Genomic DNA, 27,475 nt, shown 5'->3' on the forward strand with positions numbered 1-27,475 from the left:
CCTTTTCACAGGATCAGTAAGGTTGGAAAAGACCTCCAAGGTCACCAAGTCCAACCTTTGACTGAACAGCCCCACATCAACTAGACTATAGCACTAAGTGCCATGTCCAGCTGCTTCTTGAATGCTTCCAGGGGTGGTGACTCCACCACCTCCCTGGGGAGCCAGTTCCAGTGCCTGACCAGCCTTTCCATGGAGAAATTCTTCCTGATGGCCAACCTGAACCTCCCCTGACACAGCTTGAGGCCTTTTCCTCTTGTCTGGTTGCTGGTTGCTATTCTGTTAACATATCTTCTCAAACATAGTGAGAATTGCAGGTAAAATCTTCTTGCTATTGACTTCAGATGAGCTAGGATTTTATCCTAGGTAGCTATATTTCAATTTCAATATACTATCTTGAAACATTTAATTAACCTGTCAAATGGACATTAAAACTTAAGTATGATTTTCATATGGTGCTCTCTTTCCAACTTCTTTTTTACATCTGTCTTTTTTTCTTCCTCTCTGCAATATTCATAGTTTTCTAAAGCATTTGAATCCTCCTGCTTAGGTAAGATTAGGAATGTATTCAAACATCAGCATCTCTAATGTTTTCATGTAGTCTTTAACAAATTGTCCTTATAAAGGTATTTTCTTATTTGTTCTATACAGGCCTTTTGAAATGAATTCATATAGAGCATGGCTTTATGAAACTTTTTGAATAGCAGTATATAGAAATAGGGAGATTCCTTTTAATCAGGTGACTTTTCCTACTATTGGTAGAAACAGAAACCATCTTTTGTATAAACTCTACCTGAAAGCAGCTGGATTTCTTGAGGTTCTCCCCAGCACTCACATACTGTGAAAAGCTGTTTTGGGACAGCTTTGGGTTGTTTCACAGCTCAGCCCGGAACGTTTGGAGGTCAGATTCCAGCTTCAGGGCATGGGCAGCAGCAAGGAACATGGTTCTGAGGTATTGCGTCTTCTGTGTTATCTGGCAAGGGGTCACTGAGGCCGTGGTGAGCAGTAGTTGATAGATGTAATTTCTCCCACCCTGCAGGATGTGAGATGAGAGGAAGCTCATTGTGCTGTCATTACTGTCTGCTGAGGGAGCTCAGGGGATCAGCTGGAGGATCTCTGTGCACAGAGGGTGTGTTACAGAGAGGGCTTTCCCACTCCAGTCAGCTGTGGTTTGCTGTTTATTAGCCTACATTCTTGAGATACGCAGCTCTGCCAGGATGGGCATGGCACACCGACCTCAACAGTGCAGTTCCGCTAAACTGCCTTGGAGAAATGGTGCAGGGTGCTGTTTCTCATTCCCATTGAACATAACATTTAGCCAGGTTCATGTTCATGGATAGATTGCAAGTCTAGTTAACAGAGAGATGCATGGAGACCTTTTCTGTGACCGGGTGGAAATATGTACATTTTAAAGCTAGGTCTAGCTACTGCTCTGATTGTTGTACTCTTGGTCTTCACAGTAGCTTACTTCAGTAGATATTAGGATATGTGTATGGTTACTAAATAAACCAGAATGAAACCAATTCACAATCGTTACAATAATTTGTAATTTCAAATTAGTTTAAATGATGTTGACATTTTTGAATCGAGCTCTTGCTTAATCTGCCTTAGAAAGAAAAAAAGAAAGGAAAGTTAATACAAATAAATGTTCTGCACTAGGCAGTAGGGCCTCATAAATCAAAATTTTCAGGCAGGCAAACTGGCTGCATTTCATACAGAATTTTTAAGTGAGTTTTTTTAACAAAAAAGGTGAAAGCTTTTCTGAAAATCAAAGTTTATTTCATAATGTATATTTTAAAATGTGCTGAGACTTAATGTGTTATTTATTACCAGTTTACAATTTAAATTCATGCTGAACCTGCAGTTTTTATAGATGATTAACTGTAGCCCATTAAAATGTTTCATTCTGTGTTTGTTACAATGGCTGTTTAAAGAACAAACTCGCCATTTTTCTGCAGAGCTCTGTGTTCTCTTGCTCAAGTGAGTTTCAGTATTGTTACTGCCTGCGATGCTCTGCCAGGCTGCTGAAGTGCAGGTTGCAGTTTGCCAAGGGCAGCTCCATGGGCTTGCTTCCAGGAGGGCACAGCTCTGCATTGGGTGGCACTCTCGGGTCGGTGCCGCGCTCCGCTGTGCCACCGGTGCCGTTCTGGGGTCTCGAGTGCCTTCAGGAGTGCCAGCTCTGCAGATGTCCCCAGCTGATTCATCCCCATGACTTCCCAGATGGAGAGAACTCTTAGGTCACAAAAGGAAATCTGACAAGTGAACTGAGAGCTGTCCCAAGAGAACTGTGGAGACCTGAATGTTGGGTGACTCCAACCCTCTCTAGGAAGTTGCTGTCAGTTTCATGCCTGCAGCTGGTAGCGGCTGGTGATTTACAGTACTTTCTGTGTCATGTTGTACCACCTAAAACATGTTGTCCTTTTATTCATACTCTCCTGCCTCTCTGTTTGGTCTTGAATGTATTTGAATGTCCTTTCAGTTTATGGCTTTGTAAAAGTGTAAGTGCAGAAAAATTTATCTAAGTGTATAGAATGTATATGTATAGAATTGTACTTCAGGTTTCTTAATAATGTAAATGCACTGCAACTGCTTATTATTGTTATTTCTTCTAAAATGCGTTATCATTAGTTTACACGGACAGGAAAGCAACACAATATGATACTTCTAATAACTTATTTATTTGCAAAACGTATAATTTTTTTGATCTATAGATTCAGATATTTGTTTTAGTGACTGTTAATACTGTAGCACTGTAGAAATTAATCATCAATTAAAAGACGTATTTTAAACTTTGCTCTAGTTGATTTTTTAAATTATTTTTAGCATGTAGAAGCCAGTTCCTATAAGCATTCAGCATATTACACCAGACTGGTACTGTTTACAAATACTATACTTTTTTATTTAGAATTATTTCACAAATAATAAGGTTGAGGTCCCCTGTAACAAATTAATCTTGAGGTCCCCTATTTACTCTTACCCAGACAGCCTTTTCATATTTCTTAAAATATATTCCATAAAAACCAGGTAGGTTTGAGTAGTAATAATAATGGTTTGTCAAAGAAGAGCAGAAAACACAGGGCATTCAAGAGAATACCAATGTGTATGAAAAAAAAAAAAAAAAAATGCACAGTGATCCTGAAATAGATGTTCCAGTAGTAGATATTTCAGTGTTTTGGAACAGGACTTTTTTGTGGTATTAACCTTTGAGAGGAGTGGAGGTAGAGAACATCCTCTGTTTGTCCTTTGCCACGTGACTTACAATGACATTGCAGCTATGAGGATTTTGTTGCCATGACAGTATGAGAAAGCAGTTTGTGAGCATTCGCACCTACTTCTTTTGAATTAGGAATCAAGTGGTTGTAACCCCAAGGAGCTTAGCTGCATATAAAGCTTAAATCCTGTTAGTCAGACGTATTATAATGGAGATGTAGATCTCCTAATCTGGAAGTCACAGAAGTGGTCTTCTGATCTAAATTTACAGGACAGTATTTACGTGTCCTGGCCCTCTACCAAGGTTAAGCCATTCAGATTTCGATAGAAGCTAGTGGAAGAACATCCACCGATCTCCACAGGAGTGTGATGGGACAAAGACATTTGTGTATTCTGTTCTGTGTAATTCTGGATTTACCAGGGAAAGAGTGAGCTGTAGCCTTCCTGTGGGTACTGTCTGGGAGAGAGCCTGTGCTTGTTGTGCATTAGCTGTTGCATGGTGGCACACTTCCTCCCAGCTTTGCAGAGTGCCCAGCACTGCTTCCTGCAGAACGCTGCAGAACACCTGGAAATCTCCAGCAGTACACCACTACTGCATTATACTGATCTGAATTCAGCAGAGTTGTAGAAACTCCCTTCTCACATCTATGTAAGTGTCTTTAATTGCTGAAATTAATCTAGGCCCAGTGAGACATCCCATTAAAAATAGGCAGGGCAGATCATCCCTCACAGCTGCTTGGACATTCCTAGCTTGAAATGCTGCTGCCACTGAACAACTTTGATTTTCATATATAATAATCTCTGGGTGGTTTGTGCTCATACCACTTTTATAAGATGGCACTTTGCCTGCCCTTAAGTGGCTGTTCCAGATTTGATTGAACAAATTGCAAATGACAAGCAAGAAAAGACTCAAATGGGTGTCCTCCTCCACACACCAAGCACCCTCCTGTGCTTGGAAGAGAATCCCAAATCCTGGGTGTGTAGTAACATTTGCATGCCTTTTAATTTATCATGTATGAAGCTGAAAATTACAATATAGACCTTCAACTCATGAAGAAAGGAAACAAATTTTGCTTCCAAAGACATTACATTACACTACAAGTGAATTTTATTCTCCATATCAAGTCTGGGAAGACAATTAAGATTGAGATTCATTCAGTGACAAAACAAATACAGTTTGGGGATCTTGCAGCCAACACTTGCTGCCAGCTGAAAGAAAGTATTTAACATTACTTCTGTTTTTGTTCAAAGTGAGGTGATATTACTGAAAAAAAAAAAAACCTGAATTCTTGCCAGAAGGAGTTTTTATACAGTGATCATCTCTGACCACGGCTCAATTAATTTAACTTTTCAATCTCTGCATTATATCCAGCCAACTCTTAATGAAAGAGTTCTTTCTCTAGAAAAAAACAAACCTGAGAACAATTCTGCTAAAGTTTCTTAAATAGAAAATGTACTTTAGACTTCATGAGATATAAACATTTTTGAACATTTTCATATGCTTGAGAAATGTTTCTTTAAATAATTTGAAGATTTATTTATTTTTTTTTTTTATTTAGTTAGTTCTCTGTTCTCACTACAATAACAGAATGCTTGAAATGGTGTTGGAAATGTAGAGAACAATGCCCATATACTAAATATGCTGGTATTGGATCTTTAAAAAGATGATCATAGCTCAGGGTTACCAGAAAGAAAGCAGAGGCACAAACGAAATCTGCTTAAATGGAAAGAATAGCTGAAATACCACACCTGGCTGTTCAGCTCCATTTGTTCCATAGGCAGTGTCCACTGCTGCCTATTATAAATGTCACTGTGTTCATGCTTGCTACAGAAGTTTTTTAATTTTTTAAAATCAACAGACATAAGTAGCTACTGGTGATAGAAATGTGTCACTGTTATGTGCAACTTGAGTGGGGAAAAAAAGAGGGTATGGTATTTCCATTTCTCAACACTTTTAAACTGAAAGATTGTCTTAAGAGCCATATTAGGCAGTGTTGCCATAATATTTTTATTTTGCCATAAAACCAAATATAAGCTACAATTTAGAGTATTATTTTCCCACAATTTCTTTGCTGTGTAAAAATAAGTCTCAGGGTCCTGCTATTTTACTGGTCAGCAGTAGTCCACAACTGGAAGAACAGTTCATTGTGGTATTCCTAAATTAGTGCAATGGCTTCAGTCTTCAGGAATAACATTATCCTCCCCAAAATTGCAGGATGAAGATAAAATATTCTATACTAATATCTTTCATGAATGTTCTTCCCTCCTAAAAAATGTCTGTTTTGTGTGAATGGGTCTGTGTGGTTTGTTTGTTACTTTTTGGTTTTTTGTTTCCACCTGTATAGTTACTTAAAAACTAATTACACCTTTGCCTACTGAATATGAAGTCAGTGGACTGTGGTGGTTTCAGATAGGAGAGTTCCTTGAGTTTATGAAAAATCTGTAGTAAACTTCCTTGATCATTAGCTTCAACTCTTAGCTGCAAATATTTGTGGGAAAGATACAATGACTTCAGCTTCTGAAGTGAGCATTATACTTCAGAATATCTTTCTGAAGGCAATGTTTAAACATGGTTCTCTTTTGTTCTGCTTCTTTCTGATCTGTGCAGGATGCTGACAGAGAGGGAACAATCATGATGTCTCCTGTAAATAAATAATGTCAGGTTGTTATTCTCTTTTCACTCCCTAGCTCATTTGAAAACTTGCTGCCGTCCTTGAGCTGCTAGACAGCACTAAATTGGAGGTAACTCAATCACCTTCCTCTGGTCTGTAAAGCATTCAGGGTTAGACTACGCAGAGGGCAGAGAGCCAGCAGAGAGCAATGGAACTAAGGCTGTGTGCTGGGTGAAGATTGAGTGGCTTTAGCCATGTGCCATGTGTAGTATGTAGGATGTGTGTTTAGGGAACTGAAAAAGAGACTGTTTCTGAGTCACTAACTCCTGGAAGGCTGCTGTGCTTGTGACTGGAACAAACTTGCTGTTTAGCCTTTGGTATTGAGAAGACACATGAGACGTGCTTCACTGATGAGAGGTACCATTTATATATCTGCTCTTGGTTTTCAGTTCTGGGCACACTATGTGCCTGCAATTTGCATGGTTCTACATGTTAAAAGAATTAACACCTTCTGCCAGTGTTTTAATGTAGTTTAATTCTGAGATGTCAAGAACTTCTTGGAAGAAATAACACCTTGGACTGATCTGATTCCATCTTGAGAGCACAAATGTTTCAAGGAGCAGAAGTAAATCTATTTAGGGTTTTGGGTGCCCTCCATAAATAGTTCTGGCAGCTCATTCAGTCCAGTCTCCCATTCTTCTGATGTCATCTTCTCCAGCATGATCTGTATCTTCTAATTTCTTCACTATAAAATCTCATTACACAAAATAAAATATGTATGAAAGTGAAATAGGAGGTATGTAGATGAGCCAGCATGTTGAAAATCTGGGACCTCTCCTTCCTTACTGCAGTCTTTTGTGACAATTGTGGAAGGAATATCAGACCAACAATTTTGAGGAACAACTGAACTGTTGGTCCCCAACAATGGTCTAAGAGTTTCCTGACTGAAACTGAGGGGAGTCTGCCCAGGGATGTGTTTCTTGCAGGTGCTTGCTGAGAATTTCAGTCACAAGCCCTTTTTCCCAAGGCAGTCTTTTTGCTCTAAGATGGTTGCTAGTACTCCACTTCAGAGGTGATGGTTAAACCCTCAAGGTATCTAGTGCTAGTGCTAAAATTTCTACCTTTCAAAGGCTTTAACCTTTCTGTGATTTAGCTATACTCCCATTACAGGCCCGTAGTGTCCCTCCTGCGATGATCTTTCTTCATTGTGTATTTCTTGTTTTCCTGAGACTGATGTATCTAAAAATATTCACAGCCCAAGTAGAATTACCTAGTATTTCCTCTAGTTAAGAAGGTTATTACCCTGAATTTGGTGATTGCAAGCATGGAGCTTTTTTGATCAAGGCATTCTTAGTTTCAAAGCTGTGAGATATACAACAAATCTTAAATTGGAGGAGGGGTTAAACTACTTCATTATTTACTAGAACCTCTGAGACTGTAACAGGTGCATATTGGAAGAGATAATGAGACATGTTTAAAGTCAGCTGCAGACAAGCTATTATTTCACTATGTCTCTCTGAGTAACCACAGGTAGAGAATTACTTGTCTCATGATGATGGCCGCTGCCCCAAGCACTAACCCGTGTCATCCTCTACAGCTCCTCTTCTGTGAGAAGCTGAGAAATAATTACCATGGAATTACCTTGAGCTCTAAATAACTGTTATTCTTTAGGTACACTACTTACCAAGAGGTTTCATCTGCAAATAATACCTCTTGAGAATGTGAGCAGGCAGGATGTGATAATTTACAAAAGCCCTTAAGAGATTGCAATTTGAAATGTCACAGCTGGGTAGGTTTGCAGTTCACAGTAGGTTTGGAGATACAGATCCTGGGGCCAGATCCTTTGCTGCCAGGCCTCAGTGGAATCGTGCTGACTTAAACAATTTTTAAGATGACTTCAAAAAGAGCTTTTCTAAGAATAGTTCAAAATTTGAATAGGTAGTACATGTGAAATGGTGATGTTTTTCTTTTTTCAATTTGGAAGAATTTTAATTTATTGAACAAGTTTCTTTAATAAAACTGGAAACAGTGAGGGATTTTCTTCTGAAGCAGTTTTAGAATAAACATTTCTCTGAATATTCTAGTAATGTGAAAATGCATTTTTGACAGAAAATTGTATTATTTTCCTAGAAAATTCTCGGCTAGCGCAATATCCAAGTCCTGAGACTGGGGATGGGGGTATAGGGAGAAGGGTGAAAGAAGGTGAATGAAAAGCCACATTGCCTTCCCACCTGTGAGCAGCCAGTGGAGGCTCCCACACAGAGACAGCCAGGGAAGCAGAGAGGGGCCACAGCAGGCAAGGGACACTCGTAACAGTGGTCAAAAAATCTAGACAAAAGACTTCCTGAGTCTTCTGCCTGCCAAACAAAACAAGGTAATGCTGCTGGAGGACGAGGGGGTGAAGAATTAATTAATCCCCAACTTGAGAAGAATACATTCTCATTCAATGAGATTACAATGTACTAATTTTACCTCATTCTGTCACTGACCAACTAATCTTTTGTTCCAAATTAATCTGTTTCCTTCCTATAAAAAGCAATGTGATAGAAACTTCTTTTATCTTTTCATGGATCTGTTATTTTTCCTGTTGCTTTTGATTTGGTATTTGGAGGACAGTGGTAGGAACTTGAACAGGGAACAATCCAACTCCTTTCCCTGTTTCTACTGCGGATTTCTAAAGGGGTGTTTGGCTTGTTCTGTGTATCAGGAGATTAACCCTGATTTGCCTTAGCATGGATCTGTTATTTTCATGGATCTGTTATTTTTCCTGTTGCTTTTGATTTGGTATTTGGAGAACAGTGGCAGGAACTTGAACAGGGAACAATCCAACTCCTTTCCCTGTTTCTACTGCGGATTTCTAAAGGGGTGTTTATCAGTGTATCAGGAGATTAACCCTGATTTGCCTTAGCTCTGTACTGAGAAAATTCTCTAGGGTCCATCTGAAGCAGCTACACAGCCACACCCCCGAAACCTTTCGGTATCCCTGAAGTAGAGTTTCATTAGAATCCAACTATTTGAGTTTCACCTCTGCCAAGGATTTGGCTTCCAGCTCTGGTAGCTTCCAATACTTTCTGATGCAGGGGTGGATCTTCGAAAGGAACCAACCACTGCCATGAATGTGCCTCTTGCTCTCAGTCTGGAGTGTAGACAGAGTTAAAATAATCCCTGTTCTAACAGATCACTCATCTCATTTTTACCACTATGCCCTCTGGTAAGGATGATTGACTGAAAGAACCATATTTTGTTCTCAGAAGCTTAGAAAGAGGCTTAATGCTGTGACAGACAAGAAACTTCCTAAGAAAACGAAGGATGAAGTGACAGCAAGAGTGGTTTAGAAAGTAGGAACATGGGATTTAACAACAGTGTACAGTAAAAACAAGCTAATTCCAAAGTATAAATGCTGATCTTGCATGTCTGAAGTAAACAGAGAAGGTTTCCCAGATTTTTTTTTCTGACACTTAAAGTGGACAAGATGCTAATTTTTTGGGAATTCATGTGTCACCAAGAAAGTGAAGTTGCTGGTTTACAGCAAATGATATACGGCCCTTTGTGTCTATAGCCCCCATCATGTGTACTTCTCTTTTCTCTATCACTTTAAGTTTTCCAAACTGTATCTCTCTAGATCATTGTTTGGAAAGCTGAAAGAAATCAGTGACTCCCCCATTTCATTGTACTTGGCCTTACTTGGTTTAAGGCTATAGAAAATACAATTTTTCCTCTCTGTTATATGTGGGTCCCTTCTGATACCGAGAACATTTTATTGTCTTCCCAAAGGATTGATGCTATTTATTGGACATATAACTAAAGGGGACGCTAAAAACAATCACAATAATACAGTATCTGCAGACACATGGCTTTTCTGACACAAAACAACAAAATGAGTTATTGCTTTAAGTGTTAATTAATGCTTTTAAGATGCTTTAATTGTACAGTATCTATTTCAGACTCATGAAATGTAGAGGTAATTTGGGCTAAAAGAAGATATGATTCACAGTCGATATGTAACTGTGACTTGACAAGGGGCTTAATAGCTGCCTGAGGCAGATCAGAATGTGTGATAATGAGAATCCAGCAGAAAAACACATCATGGAACTGAACTGCAGAGTTTCCCTGGAAATATGGTGTCAGAGCTGGTCACACTCCTTGTACAAGGCAAAAAGGCAGAAGCAGTCAGTGACTGCTGCAACCTTGGACATTCATTTTTAAAAAAATACATGTATTCATTCATAGTGATATTAATATATAAATGTACATATATAAAACCTTCATATATATTCATATATAAAACCTTTTTTTTGAATGCAGTTTGGTGAAATGCAATTCAGCATGACAGAGAAGTGGGATCATGATAAAGCCTTCAATTTACTGTGCTCTGTTGTCTATTATGTCCCTTGCCAAGTCCTTTCCGGGAAGCTGTAAAAAGAAAATTATTTGCTGGCTTAGGTTTGGACTCAACTCTGTTCCCTTCATTGCTACTGTAGTCTTCTCTGCAGGGGATCGTTTTACATTTTCTTAATTGCAGAGAGAGATCATGGTGTTGCCTGTGGTTGTACTGAGAAATGGATTTTCATGAAGTGCAGTCCACTTACTGCACTGGAACTTCAGCACCTGCAAGCTGAATGATAGCATCCTGTCAAGTTGATGTTGATGACTTTGTCACCAAGAGGACAGATTTATTTGCACCCATGCATTTTATAGCAATATTGGGCTTTAAAAATGTTTTGTCATGTTGCTTTATGACTACCTGTATTTTTCTGTTTGAGAATATTGCTGTTTGGAAGTAAAACAAAGGGGAAGCTATTGGCTGGGCATTAAGGTGAGATTCCTCTCAAGTAACTTTCTATGCTGCAGATGTTTGCAGCCAGAGCAGGTACACAACCTTCCCTGTAGAATCAGAGGAGAGAAATGGGTGGTTTATTTAACCTTTTGTAGACATCAAATTTTAATTGAGATGAACCCTACCCCAGCCTCTTTGGCTATAAATACCATCCTGTACTGGCTCTGCAAACAGTATTCCTAGAGGCACACTGATAAAGGGCTCCACACAGCTCATAGGCTGCCCCATCAGGAGGAGACTGGTTGTATCCCTGCTGCATATCAGCTTTCATTTGAGAAACCCTCCAAAACAGATCACTCTCCAAAACTGATCACTTTCCAGGGTTGGTAAGTTCCACTTGGAGCAAATGAAGGAAAACATTGCAGACTATCACTAAAGGAAAAAAAAAAATCCTATATTCTTCAGAATCTTATATATATGAGAAAATTCTGCACCTCCTAGAGGCTTCCTAAAGAGTGACATATACTTTCAGTTCATGCTTGCTCATGTCCTCTCTCCAACGGCTTTGCAATCCAGTTGTGAATTTCAGCCCCATGAAAAAGAGACAATGTTTCAAAGACACTGTATTCCTAAATCCTTTTTGAGAAAATTTGAGCTTGAATACAGAAGAAAAAGCCTAGTGAATGTTACCCTAAAAGAAAGGCAGCACCATCAGCTGGTCATGGACTTGCTCCTGGCTAAACTGGGGTACACACTCTGCCTGCCCTGCCAGCACCAGCAGGCTCTGGACAAACCACTGCACTCTGCTCTTTCTCTAGCTGGTACCTGAGGATGCAATAGAAAGCAAGGACTACAGAAATTTAAGAGCAGAATCTTGAGTTGTTGAGAGAGAAAGACATTAGGAAGCTGCTGGGTCTGTGATGAAATGCTGAGCAGATAAAAATCGATAGGAATCCAAGCTTAAACTGATCTGCACATGTCATTTCTAATCACTTGTAACATTGTAAATACTGTTCACTTCTAGAGGTCAAAGAAGGATCAGGAGAATTTGAGGGAATAAAGTGTACATATTCTTCAGAAACTGGAGCAAACAGCTGACTTGCCTTCACCTGCAGCATCACTTCCTGTAATCCCCCATTCCCTGCTATGAAATCCTCTTAGCGTTCCTCTGAAACACAAACGTAAAGAAAATTGCACTCTGTCTGCACTCCCATTTAGCTAACAGAAAAGAGGTAATCTCTGCTGCCTGGGTATTGTCCAAACATTATACTTAATGAGTCTACTTAAACAGCTTAATGAGAGAAAAAGGTATGGAAAGGCAGTTCCTTTGAGCAATTTATCACAAAATAAGGGAAAGCTCGACAGTGGAAATTCTGCAAGCCACAAAACACAAATTCAGTGTGGAAGTGAATCCAGGCTGAAACATCTGTAAGAAAGGAAAAAAAACTTTGTCCCCTCACTTGTCAGGCTGGTTATAACCAATGCAAAAAACTGCTTAAAATCAGTATGTGCCAGTGACACTCTATTGTGTCTTATGACTTAGACCTCCTCAGGCTTTGAGTTTGTCTGGGGTATTCAGAGCACCTCGTGGGCCTTGGGATGTTCTGCCAGCGTTCCCTGTGCTGCTCTGCTCAGTCCTGATTCTCTGGCCTGTCCTATTGACCAACTTCTTGGCCCTTCAGCTTGAGACTCTATGACCCAGGAGTTCGCATAAATAAGTTAATTTCCTGCTGCATTGAACACTGTGCATAAAACACAAGACTTTTTTTACACTTTTAATGGTAATGGTATGTATTGTTATTTTTTGTCCTTTGTTTGCTTCCTCAGAACTAAACACTTTGTCTACCTTTCTGGACCTTTATTGTGTCCATCATTCCCTTTATCTGTGCATTAGCTCTCTGTCTTTATGGACTCTTTTACTTTTTAATGAGCCTGGATATTTGACCTGTTTTCCACCTTAGAACAGGTACAGTAGTCTATTCCCTAGAAGTGAATGTTCAAGATGTTATTGCCCTTTTTTGTGGAGCTCTAGAACACTCATCATGGCAGCTATTCTGTACCTGTGCTCAGCAGTATAAGGTTTCATTTTTGAGATCTCAAATTAGTTCAAAAGAGAGTATCAAGCTGACACAAATTTAAGAGTGATGTTCTGGTCACATCATTCCCTTTTGAGAAATTCTTTTTCAGCGTGTAGACTGCGAATGAGTCCTTGCTTTTAAATAGGGACATGAAATCCCAGTCTGCAAGCTCTTACAAAATGTTTTTCCCTAGGAATATAACAGTTCTGGCCAAAGTCTGATTGCTGAAAAGACACACGTCTTGCATGGTGTTTCAGAGGGCTGCAGGTGTACACTGATTCCAACTATGATTTTCAGTCTCTGGCCTGTAAAAATTCAGGAATTCCTTAATTTTTCTCTGTCCTTCATTGGCTAAGGGTTTTGCTACTCTCTATTCTGTAAAATTGTTTTATGCTCGTTCTAATTCTTGCAATCAGATCTGGTTCTCTTTTGCTAGTACTAAATAATCTCTGCCTTTTCACAGGTTTAAATCTGGACTGTTGATTGGTTTTTTTCCCTTGATTTGGGGACATCTGATCCCCACTACAATTTGCTCTGACACAGTGATTATAATACCAGTATATGGTGTATTTTGAGTTAAGAAAGTTATAGATCTGCTATACATGGCTCAGAATTTCTTCCCCTCTGATCAGTTTCTCTTGTAAAGCTGATAACTCTCAAGACTACTTTTTTTTCTCCTAGAATTGATATACCCCTTCAGTACCTTTTGGGCTGCCTGATCACTGGCTCAAACTTCAGCACTTCCCTATGCAAACCTGATTACATGAAAATCTAAAGCCTGTCTCCTAGCAATATTTAAAATATACCCACTTCAGGGCCATCTTTCTTTCATGCTGTCTTCCCAGAAAACACAATGGTCACTTGAACTTTTTCCCCTTGCCTGGTACATTTTTGGAAAAGGTTATATTTCTTCCAGTTTTAACCCCACAGCTCTCCATGAAGCACTATATTCACTACTTCTTTCTTCTTCTAAAACCTTTTCTCTGTTTTTGAATCTACTTTTTATTATTCTCTTGCTCCTTGCATCAAGGAGTATTCTTTGGCTTGAGAACTTTTTCAGAATTCAGAATTACAGCTTTTAAGCACAGTGAGTCATTACTACAACAAAAGGTAAAAAGAAAGATGGTGTGAAGAAATAGTACATTAGGGAGGGAGATGAATCTATGTAGCCCTCTCTGAGCCTGCCTACAGACAGCTAACTCTGACAGGATTGCTCCAAACCAGCACATTTCAGGCTCTGTCATGACCCCTTGTCCTCACATGTATTCAGGCTATAGTCACCTGCCCTTGAGAAAAAATATTCACTTGGTCAGAAAGTCAGAAACATGTTAAAGAAATATTCTGGACACTGAAGGAGAGCTATGTCCTCTGTGCAAGAGATGGTGTAGGTAATTATTTCAGCTATTGACAGAGTTACAGATAGCTTTAAAATATGAAACCTTTCTCAGCTGTTTGTAAAAATACTAGTTGGATGAAAGAAAAGATAAAAGGATAACATGTAGCTGTGACTGTGAAGAGGATCTGTGCTTCTGGAGACTGATGTTTCTTAAATTATGGAGAGTTAAAATGTGCCTTTCAGACAGTTAAACCCCAAGAATCACATTAATTGAAGGAAAATTGCACTGCTATCCCAAAAGCTGAGCCCAAGATGTGCTGTTTTGCATTTGCAGGATGAACCATACTAGTGACTAGTGTGTTGTTAGCAGCAATAAATATCTCTTGGGATGGTTGTTATTGAAAGCCTTGAGACAACAGAGATGAAAGAGACAAAGATTTATGGTCTCAGGTAAGAGTCAAAGCTATTTTGAAAGGTGCACCTCATTCAGCAACAGAGACAAGGATTTACCTCAAATTCTGCAGGCATAACTAACAAGAGGAGGTGAAGCAATTTAATGATGTGAAAGGCAGCTTCTATAGGTGAAATATGGAAGATAACAGGTCTGGGAGAAGGGATGCTTCCCTTTTTAAAAAATTATTTATTTTTTCTGACAGCTGACAACAATAACAGCAGCTGGAAGTACCCGAGAGTGAGTGACAGCGAAGGAGCCAGGATGAGTGGCAAATGACAGTAAATAAGAAAAGTGACTTGAAAAGGCTCTGGGCCCCTAGTGGCTCTAAGAATAGTGAATTGGGACAACAAAAGCAAGAGTGCACTTTGAAAGGAAACATGAATGTGCCCTTCCTCCTGGCCGCATCTGAACCCTTTCTCAACTTATAGATCAATGTAGAAGCAAAGATGTGCTGAATCTTTCATGTGGCTGTGCTGTTCTATAATAAAACCTGAACAAACAGGTTTTGTTTACCAGCCTTCTAGTGAAGCCACATTTTTCAATCAGGACTCTTCTCATGTACCATTCTCCAGTCTACTGAAGGAGAAGGTTGGGTCTTCCCTTGACACTGACACCAACTTTCATTGGAGAGTCTCTAGCAGCTCACTTCAGAAGTGAACTTTGTAATGGAAACAATATTTAGATTCTGAGTATGAGGAATAAAAACCTTTTCCATCAACAAAAGAGTTCAGTGAGAAACAGGTGCCACAATTCTGTTGTGGCAAAGAGTCTGTCTGCCAAAGTCTGTCTATTCAGACACTACCAAAAGTTGGCAACAACTTTTGGTTGTGTCTGAATAGACAGACTTTGCAAATAGACCTGGATTTGATTCATAAGCTTTCAGCCCTTGGATAAACAGCTTCATGTATGTATTGTCCTGCTTGTTTAGTCGCTTCAATTTTAGAACTGGGTTTCGTCAAGGAAAATAAGATGCTAGGTGCCTTGTGAAGTACCTACAAATGACTTTCTTAACCAAGGATGGATTCTTGCCCTTTTTTCTGCCACTGGGGTCAAAGAAGCTTGGATCAAAGTAGTGTAGGTCAGGGAATTTTGTTCTGACTCAATGTACATAGTTTTACAATGTTCCCTGTTTAGTGAATTACTTATTTTTGTCTTCATATCATTATGTTGTTTTAGCACCTCCTTAACAGGAGACTATTTTGAGGGGCAGCAGCTGCAAAGAAACTGGCAGCTGCATGACATCTCACCTGACAACAAAGCTTCCTTCTCATGGTAGGGACCACAGCTTGCACACATCTGAAAACCTTGTCTTCATTCATGAAAAAAATAAACCCTTTAACTAAGACCTGCTATCACTGATAGCCCCTCTGTGTAGACCCTGGCCAAGACATGAATAGTCTTTCTCATACTTCCCTCCTATGTCTGAATACAATTTCATGGAAAATTAAATGTGACAGTAGAACTTGCCAGTGACTGTGAGGTGAATGATAAGTCTTCTCTCTGCTCCCCAGTACATTCAGTGTTCATAGCACTGAGTCTGGCAGAGCTGCTGGGTTTGCTCATTTCCTTTGCTCTGAGCCAAGATTCCCAGTAGTGTCAGGACAATTTTAGAAGCAAGATACACTCAACTGAACTTCATCTATGAAGAGATGAACAGGTGCTTATAGCTGAGTTGTCAAGTCCATATATTACCTTGATGGGTTTTTTCTTTTTGAAATAGAGTCATTTTTGAGTATGGACTTTTGGCCAGTCCTCAGATTTCAGGAAGAAATCTACTCCTGAACTGATTCATTCTGGGGAAAACAAAAATGCAGAGAAGATAGAAACAAGATCTGCAGTATGCAGAGTAACTTTCAGGGGTGGAGTAGTGGCGGTGCCCGTTGCTGGTGTTGGTTGCTGGGGTTGGAGCAGCTGCAGGGGCTGTTGTCATTTTGTCAGATTTAAAGACCTTTTCTTCCTGAGGACACTGAGCACTGTTGAACATGGCTTGAAAGGTCTGGGCCAGGCCCCAGCACATTGTAGAAATTTGGGTCTTCTGTGGGGTGCCAGGGTGATAAGACACTTTTTAAGAATATTTTGCTTATTTTCTGGATTCTGCCCATTTTGAGGGATAAGGTACAAGCACATTCGAGGTGCCCACTGCCCTAGGGACTTTCTCATAAAATCCCATCCACCTCATCACTCTGAACTATCCAGGTTTTGGGCAGATCTCTGGGTAATATTCTTAATTATTTGTCTGGCCTTGAAGAAGGTCTCAAGCATATGCAACAACATGCTGGCTCCTAGTAAAAACACCAGTTTGGTTTCAAGGGTAGTCACAGGATATTCAAAATCTTTAAAATTCTTGACTACTGTAATCAGCCTGGAGGACAAGGAAAGAATAAAGTAGGGGAGAGAAAAAAATGAAGGTGTTTCCCCCATAGGTTGCTCCTCTGAGAAACAGGTGAAAAGCCAAAGGTGTGATTTTTAGTTGCTCCAGTAGATGATCCCCAAAGCACAAAGGTGCCTGCAATGCTGAATACATCCACTAGGTTTGTGTCCCGACAAGCAGCACTGTCATATCATAAACCCATCCTATGAAATACACCACAGAGAGCATGTACTGCAAGTGAGGTATTACAGGTATAACTCAGACAAAACACCACAAATATGACGGCAAATAAGTCCACATTTTAACTAGCAACTATTGTTCAACCAATACAATGAACGTTCCTAGCAATTTTCTGGTCCTTCTCTCAACCTTTGGTTCCTCTGTTCAGGTGCCAAAAAAGGACTATCATGGTTTTAAGCCCAGCTGGAGAGAAAATACCATCTCAGCTGTTCACTCAATCCCCCTCTGCCTGGTGGAATGGGGAGGAGAATTGAAATCAAACTTGTAGTTGACACAAGAACTGCTTAATAATTGAGAATAGAGTAAAATACAATAATAATGGTAAATAATGATGATAAAAAGGAAAAAAAACAATTGATGCACAGCACAATTGCTCATCACCTGCTGATCAATGCCAGATCTCCCTTCCCAAACCCAGACTGGCCATGCTTCCAGGACTGCCCCCCCCGCCATCCCTCCCCCTGCCCCAGGTAATATACTGGGAATGATCTTGTTGCCCAGTTTGGGTCACCCCTCCCTTCTATGCTCCCTCCCTGGTTTTGGTGGTTTTTTGGTTGGGTTTTTTTTTTGGCATCTCTTCACTGAGACAAAGAAAAACAAAAGTCCTTGACTTAGAACGAAATGACTTTGCAAAAAAAAATGCATCAGTGTGTTATCAACACATCTCTCATTCTGAATCCAAAACACGGCACTGTAACAGCTACTGGGAAGAAATTAACTCCATTCTAGCTGAAACCAGGACACTGAGATAGGTAAATTAACTCTATTCTAGCTGAAACCAGGATTCTGAGATAGGTAAAATTGTTGTTAAGCGATATCCAGAATGCATTCTTCCATAATGCCCTCTCTCAAGCCTGCTAACTCAATGGATTTTAGCTTCTCTGCTCTTTGCTACATTGGATGACTACAAATTATATTTCAGGGAAGGAACAGAGCTGGTGCATCCACCTGTGCAAAGTGATAAGGAAAGGTTATGAGGAATCATTAAGTAAGGAACTGGAGGCTAGGGAGTTCTGTGAGGAAGACATGGACATGCACACCCTGACATACAATCAGTGAATTTAGTCTACAGATTTTGAAATTTACAACCTGCAAGGCTGCAGATGTGGCAGTTGACATGCTCCAATTGAATTGGAAGTTTCAGAGACCCCATGCTGCTGTCCAGATCAGCAAAGGCGTGACTCAGCAGGAACCTGGCTGGAGCATCTGAATGGATGCTCATACTGCTGAGTAGTGGCTTGCAATAGGAGTGGGTCTGTGGAGTGAAACAGTTGCCACTGGGGATCCACTGTCCACACTACTCAGAGTGGGGACGTGGAGGGGGATGGAGGAGGCTGTTAATGCCATTAGTGGTTTGAGCCCACTAGATACAACCCAACCCAGAGGCCTGTCTTCTGGTTTAATCTAATCTGAAAGCAAGCCATCTTGTGACCCTGAGATAACTCCACAAAGCAAATAAAAAGAGGATTGATAGGGTGACTGACTTTAAAAACATACCCTGAGTGTAATACGTCTCCATTTCTCTAACAGTATATAACAATAACCTGAGTGAAAATCATTCCCATGGGCAGGAAAAAGGTTGGTTAAGAGACAAGCTAATACTCATGGGGAAAAAAGCAGTGCTTGTTCCAGAGTTCTCTGTTTAGGATGTTAAAGTATTTCTCATGCAGCTGTTAGCAGTTTGTAAAATACCACAGACCCACAACTCCAGCAAACGCTGATCACCTGTGCCTTGGTCGCTGGACTCTGGCACCACAGACCTCTGATAACTCTGTGGGACCTGGGGTGACGCTGCACAGCCAGTAGCACAACCCCTTTTCTATTTCCTCTGATCATTAATCACTCAGGATTTCATTGGTGCTTAATGGCCATACTTTGGGCACTCCTATAAAGACTATAAGATTTCATGTACTTGGAGCCCTTCTGCCTTTCTAAGGCACTTACATTTTCTTTTTCTAGGAATAGCCTTGCTGATAAAATGAGTCACCTAGCCCTCTGCCAACAGTGAACATGATGACTGACGCTCAAATGGCACCTTTCATGCTAGGAATGTTTAAACCCATGTGTGGAATCCTTCCCTGGCTGCTGGCTGTGCTGTCAATACGATGCCAGAGCCTTTCTACTCGCACAGACCAGGAGGTCTCAGTGTGAGGATTCAGCACCCTTCGTTACTGCCTTGGAAAGGATCTGTGTGTGAGGCTCTGACATGGCTGCAGGCTCAAGTATTACACAGGGAGTTATGGTGCTCCTAGGCCATGTTGCAGGGAACAGCAATGGAAGGAAACTATGCAAGTCCTCTGGTGAGGTTCCTGCAGCCATGTCACAGGCACCCCTTCTCATCCCTCCTAATGTGCCAGCTTGATCCTCTGGCATACCAGTGGTCTCCTGCATGCTGCAGAGATCCAGGCAGTTGAGCATGAAAAGGTAAGTGACATGAGCTTTTTTCTGTTCCTACTGGCTTAACACAAGCAAGACTTGACTGTCTGCCTTAGAAGCATGAAATAATTTCTCAGGGATGTGGTGCCTAGCAGCACTAATGTTAGAAAGAAGACTAAGTATTTAACATTGGTATTTTATGGAACACTCCTCATGGACAGAATTGCAACACAAAAGCATCTGAGGAGCAAACAGCTCAGCTTTTCCATCAGCCAGCTGGCCAAACACATCTTCAGCTTCTCTACCACAAAGTACCCAATTCAGAAAAAAAAAGGTAAATTATAGAAAAGGGATTAGAAAAGTAAAATTGAACTTCATTTTTTCTCTTATGAAACTTGAACTTCTGCAAGTTCTTACAAGATAATATTGCAAGTATCACATAAAAATATACTTCAGTTACAATGGAAGTCAGTGTTGCTACAGCCAGAAGCAAGCAAGTGGGAGATTGAAGAGGATGGTGACATTTGGTGTTGATGGGAGCCTTGGTCTTTTGAAAGCCTGTGCACATCTGTCCGGCAACATCAGTAGCTTTCTATTTAAAGTCAAGCACTGGTTCGCTGAACCTGACTCAAAGACAACTGCGGCTTGTTTCATAAAACTGGAAAATTAATCAGTGTGAAATGTATTGGAAAACAGAACGGTAATTCATATGCCTCAGCAGTTTCCTTATTAGGTAAAACAAGCTCTTGATTGTTCTCCCAGGGCATACAATACCTCAATATGCTGCAAAATAGTCTTTTAGAAATGAGCCAGCACGACTTGCACACCTCAGTGACCACTTTTGTGACAAATGCAAATGAATATTTTGAATCCAAGGTCAAAGTCTAATCACCGAAATGGCAACATCTCAGTCACTAATTTCTTTAGATGTACTCTTCACTCTTCATCAACAGCCTGTCCTGGGCTGACTGCGTCCCAGTGGGGTTTGCAGAGGACAGGGACCACTGGTTGTCCCTATGATGGGTTTCCCTAGACAGCTACACTGTAAATTCTTCACAGCAGATGCAAAACAAACCAGCATGGGATCAAAATCCTCTATGGAAAAGGAAAGTAGCACACATTAAAATAGCAGGATTAGAAGCTCGTAAAACAAAAGGGTGGCTTAGGGTTCCAGATGTATCATATTACAAATGGTCTTTTACAGTTGGCTCTACTCCTTGGAACCACTGAATCATTTCCTACTTGGGCACGTTTGGAAATGTCAGCTTTTTCCAAATGAATTCTATCTGGTTGCATCAACTGAAAATTCAGTGGCTCAGTGACTTAGTGTGGGAAAGACAGTTGCATAGAAGGATATAAATTAATTCATTATCCCAGCAGAATTAAGCTCATTTTAATAGCACCATCCCCTACCCTGAACAGTGCTAGAATAAAACTTAAAGGGTAGGTCCTTTAGCAGGAAGGAAGTGTTCCTTTTTTGGTCTACATTGTTTTTCAGCAAGTAATGATAATAACATCCATAATAACAGGATGCAGGATGTTTGGATGCTCTCTGCCTCTATCCCTGAGGAATGGGGCGATGAGAAATTGTGTTGACTTAAACATATGTCCAGAAGGATTAACTTTGATTCTGCAGTCTTGGTATCAGCTGCTACCTCAAAGGAGATGAGTGTGATGGTGATGTTTCTAGGCTACTGATTACTTGCTATCCCTGACCTGAAAAATTACAAGATCCCTGATTTTACATGTTTCCAACCTCACTACAGACTACCGTTAGGAGAGAGAATTATAAGAGATGGTGAGACTGCTTTAATTACATCTTTACATCTGGTCAAGACACAGATTTTCTAGGCCAAGATGTTATTTCATGGTGTGAGTTCATTCAAGTAATATCTGGGATGAGGTTAAGTCAACACCATGTAGTGCATACCGCAGCCAAATCCCTGCACAAGCTGGCAGAATGGCAGAACCCCTGTGGCCAGCAGCACCCGCACAGGCATCAGATCTTCTGAACCTCAATGCTTAACTTATGTGTCCATGTTATGTGGGCAAAAGACAAAATGTGATTTGCTTGATGATTTTGGAGTGCAAACAACTAATTTTTAATACCTTGTCAGCCCCTCTGTGGTTTGTGCTCTCCCTGGCACATTACTGCATGCCTGCTCACACCAGACAAATCCTCCAGGGTGCTCCCAAGCCACCCCCAGCAGCTGGTGGATGGACTTTTTGCACGGGCAAGCAGCTGGCCTGCCACCTCCTGCCTCGTTCCCTTCCCCACAGGCAGCACCCAGAGCAGCTGTGGGGGGCTGGTGCTGCTGTGCCATCGACTGGACAGAAGCTTCTCTTTGAACAGTGCCCAGGTGACTGGCATTTAGTGTCTGCTTAATGGCACCAGTACAGAATAAGGGAAAACCACCTTGATACAAATGAGTTGTAATAATCTCCAAGTGAATGATTTCTTTCTCACCATACAAAGGGTTTCATTTCACTGATGTCTGTCTGCAGGAGAGTGGAAAGAACTGGGCCACACAGCAGCATCCATGGACATGTAATTTCCAACATGACATTTATGCCTAACCATATTGTGTTTGCAGACATTAGATTGTAAAGATTTCCTTTTTCTCTTCCTGAAAAAATTGCATTTTTATGGGTAAAACAATCAGTGAAGGTGGCCACAGTGCCATTATACCCTTTAAATTATCAAAAATAAAAAATAAGCTGAAATAATACAAAGGACAACTCATTTCTGGTTGTTATCTATTATTTATATGCACTGTCAATAGTTCATTAGTTCTAGTCTGTTTTCCCATGTCAAAAATCATGTTTTTCATGCCTACAGTCATGCAGTAGAAAAAATAGTGTGATCAATGACCTCAATACAATGAAAATAACCCATTTAAAATGCTCTGTTTGCATACAGTCTAGAAGCTGAAAACTACACGTCCCATTTCTGAAAAAAACCCAACTCAACAACATTTCATGGATACAAAATTAATTTTCAAATAGAAATTAACTCTGACTCTTTTGAGTGAGATATTTGAGTGGATTCTTGCAAATTACACTGACAGAAATTGGGATGAGTTGTAAACAACCTGCAAAAAAGGAAAATTGCACTTTTCTGATAACATATCCCTCTTCATAAAAATTGCAGCTTAACCAGGAGCTGTTTGTGAAATGTGAGCTGAAATGTGAGCATTTCTCAAAGTGATGAATGGTGTCTCAGCATTTCCTTCTCTCTTTCTGATGATCTGTTATAATGACAGCAGCTTTTATCATACCTCTGTTTGTGAGGGCCCCTCGCTTTCTTCCTTCTTTTACTACAAAAGCTCTCAAAGGAAGCTTTTGTGTGTCAGGAGAAGCCAAATTAACATAATATGCAGCATCTATAAATAGTTACTTCAAATTAGGCTTCTACAAAACCTTGAAGCAATATTTCTTCTTTTTTTTTTTCTTACTGCTGGTAAAAGATACAATCTCGTATCACATTTTTTCCTTTATAAAACATTAATGTTGTTTTTCTGATTTTGTTTATTTTTCAAGGCTTTGATCCAGCAGCTGGTAAAAGATGGCCAGTTTGTTGTTCCTGTATTTTGAATTTATGCAAGAAACACCTTGTTAGAAATATGGCATGTGGTAATGGCAAATTAATTACCAAGGACAATACCAAATTGTCTGTCCTAAAGACAGATCCTGGAAAACATGGATTTTTCATAAGCTCTGCTGCTAAATTTTTTCAAACCTTTTGAGAATTGCTTCCATATGTAAAAAAATTGGAAAGAACTCATAAACTGAGAAGGATTAAGACAAGGCTAATTAAATCAATGTCTGGTACGAGGTTCATGAGAAAATGTTAGCCACTATTTGTACATCATAACAATCAAGTTGTGAAATTATCAGCTATCCTATGCAAATGAAATAACAGAATTATTTCCTTTTTTTTCCACATAATTCCCAACCAAATTGTAAAATTCAATTCCATGTAACAAGGAAGCTCAAGAGGAATTTAGAAAAATTCTTGGAAGAAAAAAACCCAAGGATTTTTTAACGAGACAGTCCAGAGATAACCAATGACTTGGAGATTTCACCGAGCTGAGGGTTTATACTAAGGGAAAGCTTACTGCTTGCATCTTTCTCCTTTTGCTTTTTTCTTCTTGGACATGGCTGGAGAGAGGCATTGAGGCTGCCCTAACACACACAGGGGTTGTTGTGACCTTAAATGTCTCAGGGGCTGCCCAGGCTGCGCTCTGGAGGCAAAGACCCGGTGCCACCGGTACGGGAGTTGGGCGCATCAGCCCTGGGGCCCCTTCCCCGCATCCCTCCCCTCGCCTTCAGGACACTCTGGCATTGACACCGAGTCCCAGAGCTGGGCAGGGCTGTGAGATCTGTAGAAAGCCGTTGATATTGAGGCTGATTGAGGGCCGTTCAGTGAGTTGTTAGCACTGTGAATGTCAGTGACTGCCAGGAAGGAGGCAGCAGATCCAGCTGTGCCAGACAGCAGCAATCTGGCTGCTGTGCCGCTCGCCGTCTGCTGCACTGGGGTGGAGGAGGCTCTGGACTGTGCTCCAACAGAGGCTGCAGCTCTTCTGCCTGATCATTAATTGTTTGGGACTTTCTTCTAGGGACCAAGAGGTGCAAAATGGTTTAAAAATTTTCCCTGTGAACTATACAGTCTTTTTTCCACATTCGTTGGCTACTAATGGCTGATATTATCAAACACAGCTTTAAAAAACCTGCATAGGAACACATGAGTTCTTCCAAAATACCTATGTTTTTTCCTTTTGGTTTCTTAGCACCAAGGAGATTTCTTTCTAATTTTTTCTCCTCAGCAATTTTAAGGACTAATAATTTAGTTTTTAAAGGAAAAGCTAAAGCTTGTCTTTTCAGAATCTCATGACTCCAGTGACTAAGCAGTGACGGAAACACTAAATGACACAAGATGCCTAATTAAATCACAGGAATACTTTGGTTTTTTGAGATTTTGTCCTGAGAATATTTTCTCAATCTTCAAAGTGGCTAACACTTTTATCCTGGCCAGGGAAAGGAAACCACACCTAATCTAATCTAATCTAATCTAATCTAATTTAGGGTTTACAATGAAGCTAGCTCATGAACAAACTGCTTGCTTTTTAATTCCATGGCAGTATAATACACTGCTATATCCTGGGCAAATTTTCCCAGCTCATGTATATATATAAAAAAGTTATTTACATAAAGGTATGCTATGAGTGGCTGTATGAAACAGCTACTCAAAGAATGTCAGTTTGGTTCAAATTAAGAATAGCAGGTGCATTGAAGAAACCATATGAAAACTATTATTTCAAACTAATAGGACTCCTCAGTAAATATTTTTTGAGAAAATGCAACAGCTAATAATCATAAAACAAGTTCTTTGTGTAGCCAAACTCACTGTGCTTTTGAGGCAGTACCATCTACATTAACTACTACTTTCTCTTCCCCATAACAGTCACTTCTTCAGGAGGAATTTACAAAATTAAAATAGCTTTTTATCAAATAGCAGGATGTTTTGCATGATGAAAATTCTTAAATTCTTTTAACATTTCAACTTTTGCAATTCAATACAATGACTTAAAAGCAACAGACAAAATGTCTTAGAACATGTCCACAGGAGATGTTTAGGAGCAGATTTTTTGTTCTATTTTAATTTGACTGTAATTTTCCAGGAACTGTGGTGCGTCTTTTTTAAAATTTTTTTATTTACAGATTAAGAGCTTTTTTAACACTCTTGCCGACCCTTTCTTTTTTAAAGGAGTTTAGCTCCTCTTTGTTCACTAAGATACTCTAGCTGTTGCCCAGAAAGGCCTCCTGCACAGCTGTGCCCATGTCTGTATTAACCATGTTTTGAGGCTCTCAGGGTTCTTTGTGCCCAGACCCATTCACCTGGCACATTAATGGCCCAGTAGTACAGTAAAACCTGTGGCAGCTGCTTTTCTTGAAGAAGCATGCTCAGCCTGACAGAATATGAGATGTAGAGACACATAGGTGTGCCACTGAGGGACATGGCTCAGAGATGGACTGGGCAGTGCTGGGTTAAGAGTTGGACTCTATCATCTTAGAGGTCTTCCAGCTTAAATGGCCCTATGGTTCACTGACTTGAACCTAGACTTTTGTCAATTATTGTTTTTCTCATGAATGCAAATAAAAAATCAACCCAATATTCTTTCAAAGTCTCTTATAAATTTGAGAAGAAAGGACTTTTGTTAGCTGAATTCCCAAAGCAAGTGCACACTTTGTGACTTTCTCAATATGAACAATGTGAGCCACAACCCTGGTAGTGCTCTGCACACCAGTGCCATCCAGTCTGGGTACCAGAGCCCTTCAGATGATGGATGAGTTTTTTTGGTGGATGTAGGATTTCTCTGTGTAGTTCCTACCAACTAATTCTGCTCTCTGGGAATTTAACAGCAAAACTACCTTTGATTTCTGTGGTAAGTGCTTGAAAAATTCCACCTCCTGTAAGGTGAGTGTGGCAGACATCTTCTAAATGAAAAGGATAAACGCTAATTTTAGCTCTAAATTCAGGAGAAATTGAAGTAAATAGCATGAATATAGGAGGGTGTCCATGGATAGGATAACTCTTGTTAATAAGGCCATGAGAACATCACATGACTCACAGAATCACTAGGTTGGAAGATACCTTCAAGATCATTGAGTCCAACCTGTGCCCTAAAACCTGAACTAAACCATGGCACCAAATGCCACATCCAGTCTTTTTTTAAACACCTCCAGAGATGATGACTCCACCACCTTCCCAGGCAGGCCATTACAGTACTTTATCACTCTTTTTGTAAAAAACTTCTTTCCTAATATCCAACCTATCCTTGGCACAGCTTAAGACTGTGCCCTCTCATTCTGTCAGTTGCTGCCTGGAGAAACAGAGCAATCCCCCCTGACTACACGCACCTGTCAGGCAGTTGGTCGCATTGGAATATGCACTATACCAAGTCCCTAAATTATTTTTCCTACATAATTAAACATGCAAGTGTAATTAAACCCTCTATCTATCAAGCTTAGTCCATGTCAAAATGTGACTTGATTCAGCCTTGTACCTCTAGTAGAAGTTGTATGCAAGGCTATTTAATTAATACTCATTTAAAAGCTTGCTGTCACCTCATAAAATAATGTCTGAATACATGAAAAAAAATCAGTGTTTTTAGATGAGGACATAAATACTTTTAATTCCCCTAAATATTTCTCAGGAGAAGATGGTTTTACCTCACCTGTAGCTGAAACAGTGTCTCTGAGTTTTTTACACACATGATAACAAACATCAGCTTAAATATGTTCACTTTTGGATGAGATAAATTTTTCTCCAGAAGGGAGTATCTTTCATTTAAGCATAAATAGAACCAGGGTGAATGGTTCAGATATGGATGTATATATTTCATATGACTGTATCTGTTTATATGAAACCTAGCCATGATGTGCCATCTGTGTCCTATAAATGTAAACTTCTGTGTCTTTGTTTTTTAAAGATCTTTTACATAAATAGATCTAATGAGGTTGATACTTTCAATGAAAAATGTATCATTTCAGCTTCCTTTTAAAACCAGAAGCTTGTACAAGGTTTTGTGTCTATAACTGGCAGAAACAGCTTGATTGTACATAATTTATTCATTTTGCATCCTGTCTAGTTAAACACAGTATCTATAGGCTATTTAAAAACAAATTGTGAATGGCAAGGTAATTTTATATTTCATAACTTACTTAATTTCCTAAAAAACGTTCTCTTTACTGAAATAAAAGAAAAGTAACTACCTACGGACCCAGAAATCTAACCCAAATTTCCATATTTTTAACTATTTTACCCTTTTGATTACAGAATGGATCAGTACAGTCAAAGGTCAAAGGGGGAGCTCTGTCACTTTTGCTTTTATGTTACGTGAACCCAGGAGTACACATGCAACAGTCTACAGAAAATAATGCCCATTTGCTATAACCAGGAAAAAAACTCAGGAGAGATCTGATCTTCATGTGCCCACCACAGAGTTCCTTCAGTGTTTCTT

General features: G+C 39.9%; 1 protein-coding gene across 1 annotated transcript in view; it reads right to left on the reverse strand.

The window, feature by feature from the left end:
• Nucleotides 1-27,475, reverse strand: part of VIM (vimentin) — a 174,927-nt gene that overhangs the window by 67,196 nt on the left and 80,256 nt on the right. The window lies entirely within an intron of this gene.

Source organism: Haemorhous mexicanus, chromosome 1 (genome assembly GCF_027477595.1).
Source record: "Haemorhous mexicanus isolate bHaeMex1 chromosome 1, bHaeMex1.pri, whole genome shotgun sequence".
NCBI classification, from domain to species: domain Eukaryota; kingdom Metazoa; phylum Chordata; class Aves; order Passeriformes; family Fringillidae; genus Haemorhous; species Haemorhous mexicanus.